Source organism: Corapipo altera, unplaced genomic scaffold (genome assembly GCF_003945725.1).
Source record: "Corapipo altera isolate COAL_440 unplaced genomic scaffold, ASM394572v1 48b, whole genome shotgun sequence".
Lineage (NCBI taxonomy): Eukaryota > Metazoa > Chordata > Aves > Passeriformes > Pipridae > Corapipo > Corapipo altera.
The window spans coordinates 14,422,851-14,435,453 of record NW_020884884.1 but is presented as its reverse complement, the minus strand read 5'-3'; the positions used below and the strand labels follow the sequence as shown (position 1 = coordinate 14,435,453).

The window sequence follows — 12,603 nt, the reverse complement described above, 5'->3', positions numbered from 1 at the left end:
GGAAATGCAAAAGGGAATTGTTCCTCTGAGATCATGTGAAAGGTCCTAGACAGAGCTAGGAAGGGAACTCAGTTCTCTCAACCCTTAGATCAGAGACTGACAAAGCCCTATCTACCAAGTGATCCACCAAAATCTCCAGAGAGAACCTTCATCTTCAACTTGGACTTGAAAAGCTGCAAAAAAGGCCCTTCAAAATAAGTATTTGGCAGACAATTTGCATAATGCATTTTTTTGGGAACATTTTGATCCTCTTGTGGACTGCCAGCAAAGCTCATGCAAGGTGGAGTTTTTGATTCATTTACTCGTGAGAGACTGAGGAGTTTGGGCCTGGCCAGGTTGCTCTGTGAGGGTGGGCCTGGCCAGGTTGCTCTGTCTGCATGCTAGGATGACTGAGGTTAGGACTGCTGTATGAAGGACGTGGTTTTACTGAAGATCAGCACAAAGGAAGAAAGTCTAGTTTATTTGCAGGGTATTTTTAAAGCCCATTTCCCAAAGGAAACAGTGCTCGTTTGGCTATCCATCCTCCCCTCTTCCGGTAGCTCACATCAGTCAGTTTCAACTACATCTGAAAGGGCAGTAGAAGTTTCAAAAACATTAACTTTTTGGCTGTCAGAGTAGATGAAATGATACAGACCAGTGATTTCTGAAGAGGCTCTTAGACATCAGCTTGCCACGCCATCATCATGTGTGAACGTGACCTGCCCGCCAGCAGGTATCTAGCTCTAGATTATGCATATTGCCATTGTCTCTTGCATTTTGTGAGGTAAGGATTAATGTAGCAGGTGAGGAGAAGATGTCTGGGGACAAAGGACATCCCTTTTCCCCAGGAACCCTAGGCTTTGTTAGCCTTCTTATTCAGAGGGCAACTTGTTTCCTTTATGTGTGTGAAATGCTCAAGAACAGTTGAGCTTGTCATTTCACTGTAAGCCTGTGAGTTCCTGTCTCCTGCAGGAGCTAGTTCCAGTACCCAGGGCCAGCTCCAGGGTAATTTCTGTGTTCCACACATGCTCCTCCCTCCATTGTCTGATGGTGGTCAATCTGCCAGGACACCATTGTCAGCAACAGACAAAGTAGATAATGAGCAGAGAGACAGCTGGGAAGACAGCAAAAGTCTACCAGGAGGGTAAATGAATGATGGACTCAACCACTCAAATAATAACTGGCTGTTTAAAATACCAACTCAAATGAAAACAGGTTGGGCAAGCTTCTGAGAGCACTTGGGCCAACTATACATTGCTTAGGGCATACTGAACACACCGCACACCGTCATTAAGTAAGCACAGGCCATCGGTGTGGTGGGAGAAGCCCTCAATGCCAGGATGTTCACTTGAAGGCATCCGGGTCATCCAGCCTGTGTCACCACAGGAGCTGTCAGGCACCACTAAATGAGGACACCCAAGGACCTTCTAGGCGAGAGTTACGTGACTGCATGTCTGAGCCACAGGGACATGTCAGACTGGCCTGGCTACTAGTCCATGAGAGTCTGGGAGTCTGGCTATTATTTCAGGGACCGGGATCAGATCCATGGTTGGAAGCATAAGCTCTCTGCGGTGAAGTGACTGAACCCTGGGGCTGCCTTATGCGTGGCCTTTGCGCTCTTCATGTTATCTCATTGTTCAGATAAATGCCCAATTCCCCTTTAAACTTTTAAGCACTTTATAAATTATCAGAGGGCTTTAATCTCTTTTTTCATGAGATAAAGGTTTTTCTAAGCCCCAAACTCTGAGTGGCTTTGGTTTTGTTTTAAGCCTGTCTTTGGAGGAAAGCAGGCCCATCAACCTGAGAAATGTGATCTCAGCTAGAGTAGGGTTCAGATGTGCTGTTAGGAACGGGCCCAAGCAAAGACTTTGGTTGGTGTGTGCTGATGGAGGAATGCATGGACAAAGGATGGAGCAAACAGTGGATACTGATTTATTCATCTCTATACTCCTTTAACGTAATGGGCATGGCAGCTGCACAAGCCTGTTGAAGAGTCAGCTTTTGCTGGCCATACTGTCCAATCTGCCCAGAGATGTTTGCATCTCTGGTTAAACTGATCCATAGCTACTAATTTATCAAACACCTTTTGAACATGGCAATCCTGCCTTGAGCATTCACTATGCTCCACTATGAACATCAGACAAGAGAGACTGACCCCAGGAAACTATTTCAGAGTGTGTAGATGAGAATATCTGCACCATTCAAAGGATTCCCCTCATGACAAGGGACAGAAGGATCCCGCAGCACCTGCACGTCCATTCCGAGCAGCTGGTATTTCAAGCAGAATTACACACAGCTGTTCATGAGTGAACTGATGCCTAGGAGCCGTCTGTGGGAATTATCTGATGAATAGTTTCATAGAACAAACAGCAGAGATTAAAAGAGAGAGAGTTGAGAGAGTCAGAAAGGGAGATGTCTGAAACAGGGTGAAATGCAGCAGGAAGAGACTACTCTGCAATGAATTATGTGGTGAGGACTCGGCAAAGCTCCCATTTCTATGCCATTTCTCACAGGATGACATAGATAGGGAATAGCAGTGATCAGAAGATGGGGATGAAGCGTTGGGTGGCACTAGCATTAAGTCAGGCTAGGAAGAAGCAGCCCATGTTGGGGATTTTACATGACACAACAAAGTGGTTGTCACCCTGAATTCAAACCCTGTTTGAACAACAGAGGATAAAATCACTAAGATGTCCCAAAGGCAACCCAGTGGCATGCAGAACGTGACACATGTCCTCCAGCATGCCCTGTGTCTTCAGGGAAACCAGTAGGGGATGAAACCACTCCTGTGCCATGAAAGAACTCACACAGAGCATTGGTACACAACAGCAGGAAAAGGCTTGCACAGGCAGGAGAGGACTGTTCACAGAGCAAACAGTCATGCTGTCACAGAATTGATTGTGATCCTTATGGGAAACCTAGGAAACATCTTCAAAAGATGAGTAGGGAATTAAAGTACTTTACTTTAATTGAAACCAAGGCTACAGCACCAATACTGGAACAGGCTTCTCAGGGAAGTGGTCATAGCACCAAGCTTGACAGAGTTCAAGAAGTGTTTCGACAATGCTCTGAGGCACATGGTGTGATTCTTGGGGCTGTCCTGTGCAGGGCAGTGAGTTGGACTTCAGCGATCCTTGTGGCTCTCTTCCACCTCTGAGTGTTCTGTGATTCTGTGATTCTGCTGGTTTTACAATTTTTCCCAGCTGCAGACTCTTCCAGTAATCCCTTGCTATTTGCCTCACAAGAATTTTGCCTGTACTTATTATATGAAAGTGAGCAGTCTCTACCCCTCTCCCTTGTTAATATTTCCTACTGCTGTGGATGCACTAACAACCCCCTTTTCTTCAAAACAGATAGCTGACTGACACACTGAAGTTAAACCTGGAATACTTGTTTGCAATCTGTACTTAGCTTGAGGTTTGATGTGTCTCTTTCCGACCTAAAGAAGAGCTCAAGCTCCTGACAGCTTGTCTGTCTTCTCCCAGATGCATCAGTTGGTCTAATTAGAAAACCCCACTGCTCTTCCTACAAATCTTTCTCTGCTAATAAGTGGGGGAGAAGAGGAAAATGCTCCTATTCCATTTCCTACCCCATGAATACCCATTGCTCTGGATCATGATTCTTTTGCCCTCCATCTCCCTTTGCTATATTCATCAGTGTGGCTAGATATAGCTATGGATAAATACTTAAAAAGGTAAGGAAGAAGTGTACGTGGAAGTCTTGACTAAAATTAAAGAGTGAAGCATTTCTACAAGGCAACAGCATGTGTGATTGTTTTGTGTGTGTGGCATTTGCTATTCTACTCACTGGCATGGTCAGAGAAGGAAGAAAAGAGTCCGGACACTTGGGCTCCTCTCATAACTTTGCATATGACTTACTTGTTGTCTGTAAGTAATTAATTTCACATTCAGTGTCTGTTTTCTCCTCTGCAAAAGGCAAAAGTAATAATTATTACCCAGTCTCTCTGGTCTGTTGGGAGGTGAAACTGATACAAAATGCCTAGGGATCCTGATATGAAAGGTACATTAATACCGTGGTTTACTCTGCTTTCTGCTTTCTGGGCTGCTGGTGTGCAAGCTGAATCTGGAAATCTGGACCTGCAAATACCCTGGAAGACGTAACTCAGTAGCCCTTGGCAAAAAGGGCCATAACCTTCCTTTAGCCAGCTTTCCTCTCTAGAGCTGTTCTGGGAGCAGACATTCTTGGGCTTTTCTCCCCACTCTGCAACATCTGTCCAAAAGCATAATGCCTGAGACAGAAGGCTTCAAAATATTCCCCCAGTTCCTCCCCTGGGTGCAGGATAAAAGAATCAGAGACCCAAACCTCAGAGGCACAATCAATATTGCTTAGGACTAGCTTGGAAACCACAGAGATGAAAGTGTAAGAGCCTACATAGCAATAGAGATTAAAAATATTGTCAGACTTTACTAGTGAGGATGTGATAGAATTAGGGTTTTCTTTGCATCTAGGATTTACCTCCTGGTGCATTAGGAGATCAGATACTATGGAAATACCATCGTGTTACATTTTTTCTGTGTGTTTTTCTTATTTGCATTGATCTCAGTGTTGGTGAATACGAAATTTGACTTCTCTAGGGAAGGAAACCAGAGCTGCTTGTGGTACACAATCTCAGTGCATGGTAGAAATCAAAAGGTGTGTAAAGTGAATGAAGTTAGGGTAGACTTGGCAAGTGTTTTCAGGTAATGTTTGGAAACTGGGACTGGGTAATTCAGCAAGATTTTACAAGGCAAATGCATATGTTCTTTGGAGAAAGTAAAATTTCCATCAACATGCCCCACCCCAAACACACTGACATAGAGACGTGCAGAGGGCCATTTTGGTTCAACACTTGAGAGCTATGTGTGTACATACTGCATACTCACCTGGGGCAGAAAATTTGCAGCATGGAGCCGCCAACTCTGCCAAGTCTGTTATGTGTATCAAGCTCATAACTGGATCAAAATTTGGGATATTTTTCTTGGGGACAGCGGAGGACTATTCTTGGCAGCTAGGCACTTCCCTTGCCTAATTTCAAGTTCTTTCTTTAAGCTGTAAATTCTCAGTTAACAAGTTGTGTTGATTTTTTTTAACATGGACAAAATAACCTCTTTTTCTTCTGGTACTCTGAAAATGGTCAAAATCCCTAAATGTGTGTAGGTCTTTTTTGCTGGGTTTGGTTTTTTTATCTCTTCTTTTTCTTGTAACAAGCAAAGGCAGATGCCTGGCCTGGAAAATGTCAACTCAAGTGATGAAAGTGGCAAGTTACAAGCAAATGAAGCCAGAGTTGTCAGAGACAAATAAAATAGGTGCTAGTTCTTACATTCTCTGGAATGGAGCAGACCAGCCCAGAGCAAGACACAGTCACCGCCACGTCCTGGGGAAAATGCTGGGGTTGCTTTCCTCTGTGGAGATCTCTTTTCTCTCACTACTACCACATTTCCTTTGCCTACATCCCACAACATTTGCAGTTCCTTGCATGCACTGTGACTCCAGGAGCACTGTTTCCTGGCAGCCCCTGATGTGGATCGAGGACTTCTTCACCATATCAAAAGAGTGCTTCTCCTTTCCACTCCTTTCCTAGGGTGAGCCTCGTCCCAGAGTGGTGAGCAGGGTGTTTCCTCCTGGTGCTGCTTAAAGCTAGCAAGCAGCTCTGGGTGATGGGCTGGTTTCTTTTTGCCAATCTCATCTCATTGGGAAGGGCCACAGACTAGACCTGCAGGAAACTGTGATTCATTCTGTCTACAGCTTTTATAATGAGACCATTTCCATTGTCTATGAGTGCCGGGTAGGAGAGCACGTCTGCATCAGAGGCTCTGCTTGGGCACAGGCTGAGAGTATGTGTGTGTGTGTCTGTGTACTCTTGGGCTGTTAAGAGGGCTGGGGCGTTATGATCTGGGGTACAGACCGATGGTACACTCTGGCCTTGCTGGGTCTGAGCACTGCGTGCAGCAGTGCTTGTACATGGGATGAAATGCTGCCACCCACCTCGCTGTTTCCAGGAGGTGAGGAGTGAATGGTGGGGCTGGGACCTCCCCGAGGGTGCAGTCTGGCACCCAGGGAGAGTGCAGAAGATAGGTCAGTGCCTCTGTATTTCTGGGCAAGCAGCTCCTGAGGAGCAAGTAATTAAGTAACAGCTATGACTGCAGCTGACTGGTGTCGAAAAGGCTGATGTTCACAAGGAGGGAGTGATGAAGCAAGTCATCAGAGCAGCAGGAAGCAGCTGGCAGGCAGGTGAGCATCTGTGCACAGTCTGATAAGTGCATTGCAGTTGCCTTTCCACATAAGGACTCCAGAAGTGGGATGGCCAGATATGTATAAATCCACAAGAGATCAGGCACTGAATTGCCAGTGGTGCCTATGGGCATGACAGCCCTGGTCTGTATTAGCAATGTGCCACACATACTTCTTGGCATAGCACCAGGCTTTCGACTGCACGGTGCTCTGTCAGCAGCACATCCATGTGCAGCCCTGACTTGGGCAATATGAGATCTGACAAGAGAGAAGGGATACACAGCGGGGATCTTCTGTTTTCTGCCCAGTACCTAGAAGGGTTTTGCATTCCCAAGTTTTCGGTTTCCCCTTTGCCTCAGTTTGTTTTATACACTGAGATAGTATTAATACCTGCATGGCAGTCTTATTTTTCATTGTTCATAGCCTAGCTGTGCTCCTGAATTTCAAATATCTCTACTAAAACTCACATCATGTCCCTGACAGCATAGCCATGGAGGGGAGCCCTCCAAAAATTTCAAGGCCCCCTGTGTTGTGTTGGTAGAGGTTGAGGACATTTTCATCTCCTACTTATCTATGCACAGAGCAGTGTCCCCGATGAAAGAGACATGCATTTACTTCACTTTGACATATGCAGCAAAACCAGGTTAAGGTGGAAAGTGCTTGGAATGCTCTCATGGAGCCTCTCCAGCCTTAGGAGGCATTTTCCTTTGGGAGAGTTGTTTATAGTATTACAAGGTCCAGGGGGATGCTGCTAAGTGGGCAGGAGTCAGGAGCCCCCAGCTCAGCATGCATGTGGGCATCCAGTCAGGCTAATGTGTGTGTTACCAGACTGTCTTTTCTGTCTGTATACCTCCCTTGATATCTATCCATTTTTTTCCCAGCTCTGCACCTCTATTTGTTGCCAAGCCTTTCCCTTTGGACACCAGGGGATATCTTCCTTTACTGTCTCATCTCCACTGTGCCATCTGTATTAACTCCAGCAAAGCGAGAAGAAAACTAGTGTACACTAGTTCCTGCTCCTCCTGGTACCCTCTTGGCGCACAAACTACCCCAGGTCATCTCCTGTTGCATGCAAACGCCCACCTCTCCCACCCCAGTCTCTGCTTTCCTCTCGTAGTCCTATGCCCCTTCCCAGGGATTCAAGTAGCCTTCCCTTCTTGGAGGCAATCAGAAAATGGGCCAGAAGTCATGGATGTGTTTCAAAACCACCTGGTAATTCCTGGATCCTTTGAAGTCTCGCAAGAGCTTCCAAAGAGTCCAGTCTTTTCATTCTCGTTAGGATTATAGACTTAGCACACAATTACTAGGCTGCCCAGAATGCTTGTCAAAGTCTGGAGTTGGAAAAAGCAGAGTAAGACTTTGGGGACAAAAAAAAAAAAAAATTAAAAAAATGCCTAGACTGAGTCACGTAGAGGCTCTGCTCCTGACAGCTAATGTTACTGTATAGCTTGGCTCTGTCAGGCTTTGCCAGCTTGCTTGCCACAGGCTCCTCTTCTCAGCATAGGAGCCAAATCAGATGGAGATGCTACTGTAGCTCTATTCCTTCTGACCTAGGGTCTTCACTGTTTGCTCTGGCAGTGGTTTTTAGTTGGACACACATGTATATGTAGCGTCAGGGGATTTTTCCTCCTCCTGTGATATTTTTTCCTTCTGATGCCTTATGCCTTGCATCATACAGATTTGGCCCTCCCTCTAGTTTTTGGGGGTGGATCCTTGACCCTGTATGCACTACTCTAGGTGGCACAGTAAATTAGTGCATGTGTCTCCTTGTTCCTAGCTTCCAGTGACCGCTGAGTAAAAATGCAATCTCTTGATTTCTAGTCTGAGGGATTTACTTGGATATTGCTATAAGAGTCAAAACAATAAAATGAGAAAAGGAGAGCTGGAGAAGAAGAGCCCTCCTCCCCTGGGCAATCCTGGAGGAGGTCGAACCATGTTTGGCTGTAAACCATATGGTCTTTCAGGCAGGCTGAGACAGTATACACTGTTCTACGTGCTCATCTGCATCGATCAGCTCCGTGATTTCATGTTAGGAGGCGGTCAGGCACCTTGGAAAGAGCCTAGCCTACCTAATCCAGCATAGCTTGCAGCATGGAAAAGTCTCCAGCAACAGTTCTGCTGCCGGTACAGGGGAGGTGGTGCAGGCATGTGTACTTTGGAGAGGGAGAAGCATGGTGCCTCAGGGGCCAAGGAACATGCCCATGGCACAGACAACCTCCTCCTCCATAAGCAGCACCAGGAGTGGGCACGTTGTGCACGCAACCGCCAAAGCTGCTGCTGGGCACAGGGCGGGATCACACCCAAAACTCTTTGTTTTTGCAACACAAAGGTGGAGACAGAGCGTCAGGGAAGGGGAAGTCCTACTTGCTCTTCCCTCCTGGTGAGACGTCCTGCATCCACACTGCTGCATGTTTGGGACTGCCAGCAGCAGCAGCACTGCCAGCCAGATTTTCAGCACCACTTCTGCTGCCCCTCACAGGATGGGATTCGTTATTGTCCTCAGTGGAAGTTGAGCACCATTAAAAATTCAGCTATTTCAGGCTAAGCTGGCCTTTATTATTGCCAGCCTCACAGTGAAATTGAGACATGTAGAGGTATGGGGTGTTTTTTTAAAGGAGCATTTCTATACTAGGAAGCATAGCTAGTGTTATACCAGTACTGAAGTGCTATTACTAATTCAACTCATTCTGCCAAAGTAGGTAAGACTGCAGTAGTTTAGGACTGGAGATGTGTGCTCAGTCCTGGCAGACCACTAGGTTCCCCTGATCTCTTATCAGGTGCCAGTACCCAGAGACCAGAGCACAAAGTGCTCAGGAGAACTTCAGTGCAAGAGGTAGGCTTTTCTGAGTGTACCCAACACTCCTGAGTTTCCCACTTAGATTAAGTGAGCTGCATGGGCAGATTCGGGCATGAAGGGAGCAAGTGGTGCAAGAAGCTGGGGGGCTGTAAGTAGGGGGCAACAAAGCCTGGATGTCTGGGAGGATGCAGGGAGGAGGCACTTGGAGCAGCTTTGCTCTTGCTACTGGAAGTGTTGGCAATGGTTCTGGTCCCAGCCTGTGGAAACGGGCAAACCCCTCTGGCAAGTGAACTCCGTGCTAAAGAGAGGCACAGATGAGCACTTGCAATCAGTTGAGTGGTGTGCATGAAAACTGCCAGACAAATGCGAACTTGCCCTCCTCTGCCAGGCAGTTAGAGTGTACATCATCATGATCCTTTGCAAACAGGGGTGCAGCAGGATCGTGGGCAGAGCACTCAGATCTAAGAGTTGATGCCAAACTCAGCAGATAAGCATATGAATGAGGAACCATCCAGAGGAGGAGTGCAATAGGAGATCAGAACAAGAAGGAGAAAAAGTGCTATGTGGATGCCTGTCCTGAAGAGCCTGCTTCACTGTCAAGTCTGGGAACAAAACTTTGGTGTGTTTGACACAGGAACTTTCACCAGTTTTTTACAGTGCTACTTGAATATAAGGAAAACATTTTCTGCTCTCTCTGCAAAGGTCATGGAATGACTGGCTGTCAACCCTGTGCTGTCTCTGGCTGGGACCAGGCAGGGAAGCGTGAGTGGCTGAGAGCAGCCAGGCTGGGGAAACAGAGGAGCCAAGGTTTGCTGCTGGGTCTCCGCACAGTGCAGAAGACAAGTCTTCTCCCCTTCCCACCCCCACACCCGCCTCCTTTCTCTGATGAGCAGAGCAGTGGGAATGGGCTTAAAGCCTATGTCAGCCCTGCCTTGATCTCCATGTGCACTCCACATCTCTTGTGACTTTGTCAACACAGCAGGCCAGACGCTGTCTCTGTCGACAGGGCTGCCTCCTGGGCAGTTGAGCAGAACAGAGTGGAGGTGAGAAATTCCCTCTGGGAGAGATAAGCAGAGCTCTCCTTCATCTCCCTTTCTCTGCTTATCCCCTCCTGCAGCTGCTAATGCATGACAGGGAAGAGCTCTGGGGACAAAAGTGGGAATGGTGTGGAAGGAAGGAAGGAAGGAAGGAAGGAAGGAAGGAAGGAAGGAAGGAAGGATGGAAGGAAGGAATTTAAAGAGCAGCTGAACTTGCTTCTCTCACTATGGTGGAGGTTGCTTTTGACCTGAGCCAATAGCTTGGGGTTGATGAAGGAATTTAGCACCTAACTAGTTAGAGAGCTCTGACACTATGCACCAAGGCATGACAGCACTTCAGCACCTCCCATTAGACATTCACTATGTGAACTCACTTTGCCTTGGCCCCACAGTGCCTGGTTTCTTTCCACTGCAAAGGTTCCCATGTGGTCAAATCAGGACAGGGAATGGGATGCGGTCTCTAGAAACACCTTTCCACAGTAGGTACACGCTGGCATGACAGTGAGGCTGCCTTTGAGGCCACTCCTTGAGAGTCTTGGTCCTTCCCTGGAGCAACTACTACATACAGTCCATTGCTCCTGTCTGTGATCCAAGTCCTCTTTGTGACAACATGATGGAGGTGCCAGTCAGGAGTGTGGGCTTGAGCTCCAGCACTTTCAACATTTGCAGTCCTGGTTTCAGTGCTTGGAAATGCTGGTCAAGAGGGCATGCAAAGACTTTCGTCAGTATGGCCCTTTAGCAGCCTGAACGAAGGAGCAGAGTTTCAAAGGGCAGTTCTCTGGGTGGGTCTAAATCAGCACTGCTCCACTTTGTCACCAGGCCCAACCTTCAGCAAGCCAATGTGACCCAGCAGCATCCCATGAGCACCAGCAATGCGATGAGTGTGAGGTCTCCCCAGCTGGGGCAGGCAGGGTCTGGGACCCCAGGAGAGGGGGAGATCATTCCTCATTGCCCCTGTAGGACGTTACCTGCGTCACAAAAGACGTCAGCTCCAAAACCGCTGATAGGAGTAGGGATATTTCTGCATGGAGGAGTGTGAAGGAGGGAGATACTGAAGAATATACAGACTCAGCAACCCTCCTACCCCCAGGCCTCCATCTGGAGCCCAGGGCTGTGTGCAGGGATCAGGGAGCTGGCTTTACAGCACTCATTAAGTGGAGATGGTAGAAACACAGCGGAAAAAGACAGGAAGGGATAGTGTTGGGCTGTGGCCTTCCAAAGTGGTGGGAGAGTGGGTAAGCTGCTTGGAGACAAGTCCACCTGGAGGCAAAGCCCTCCTGTGTAGCTGGGACTACTGGTTTGACCCTTGAGGACCTCATCTACCTGAGGCTTATTTACGACTTCTGAAATGGTTGCACCTTTCCTAGAGGAGTGCAGGAGGAGAACAGTATTTGTCACACTCACTGTGAAAAATGCTAGTGACAATAATAAAACCATACTTAAGCATGGACTCAATCCCATTTTAATTGCCCCTGAGGTCCTATCTTACGGACTAGGCATGCAGTTAAAGACTTCTCTCCTACCAGCTAATTCATCTGTACTGGACCCTTGGGCAATCTCTCATAGGTGTTATTTTAAATATGCAAATGCAAATGATCCCTATTACTTGCCACCTGAGGTCACTGAAATTGCAGCAATATCTTTGTGTGCTGTGTTCCCTCAGGGAAAATGACCAACTTGAGATTGCCCACCATGAAAAGTGCCATCTTTCCAACTCCATCAAAGGGGAGAGAGCTTGATATTCAAGGCTTTGGTTTAGTCATAGCTGCCTCTATTTTGCAGGCAAATATATCCATGCAGGCCTCTGAGTGCTTTCTAATGAGGTCAATTCCTTCAGGGGTGAAAGGAGGCTGGGTGCCTTCCAAGCTGAGATGCTAATGGTAGTAAGCATATGGTGTATGTGTGTAAATTATAACCCAACTACGTGCTAACATGCCAGCACCTTCCTGGCCCTGTTTTCTGGAGTCTTCCTGCTGCCCCAGGGGTGAAGAGCTCCATTCATCCTGTAGGCCACCCAGCTCTCCTACAGAGAAACACTGAATTTTTAAGTGATGGATTTAAAGCTATCGAAAGGAAGCAGGATTAGTAGGGTGAGAGACCTTTCAACCAGTTATCTGTGCTTGGTCTCTGTGCTGTGAATCACTGGCACTCCCCAGGCACTTCCCTCTGTGCCCCATACAGGGAGCTCTGTCCTGCCACACAGGGACTATCACTGCTTTCCCCACACTGGCCCTGGCTTCTGCTTTCCAGCCACCAACTGTGGCAGGACAGGAGTGAGCTGCAACACACTCAGTTTTCCTTTCCACCCCATGCTGGTGCTGGAGGATGCTCTCCCTCAGACTGGATTTCCTCCTCTCCCCTGTCTGCAAATCCTACAGCTGGAGACTGTCATTTCTGCCCTGAAGGTCACTGAGCTGGGGGAGTGAGAGGGTGCGGGAGCCCAGCACACAGAGGGCACATTTCCCTCTCAAGGCCTCCTCTGGTCCCTTGGCCCCAGCCCTGAGTGGCTCCAGACCCCGTTACTTGCTGGCAGTTCTGCTGAAGACCTCTGCCTTCTTC

At 47.6% G+C, this 12,603-nt stretch overlaps 1 long non-coding RNA gene across 1 annotated transcript; it reads right to left on the bottom strand.

Moving 5' to 3' along the window:
• Nucleotides 1-3,833: 3,833 nt before the first annotated feature.
• Nucleotides 3,834-10,578, bottom strand: LOC113946431. The gene is made up of 3 exons (XR_003527428.1): nucleotides 10,419-10,578; nucleotides 7,420-7,541; nucleotides 3,834-3,905 (listed from the first exon to the last, which is right to left on the bottom strand). It is a non-coding gene; the product is annotated as an uncharacterized LOC113946431 (long non-coding RNA).
• Nucleotides 10,579-12,603: the final 2,025 nt, after the last annotated feature.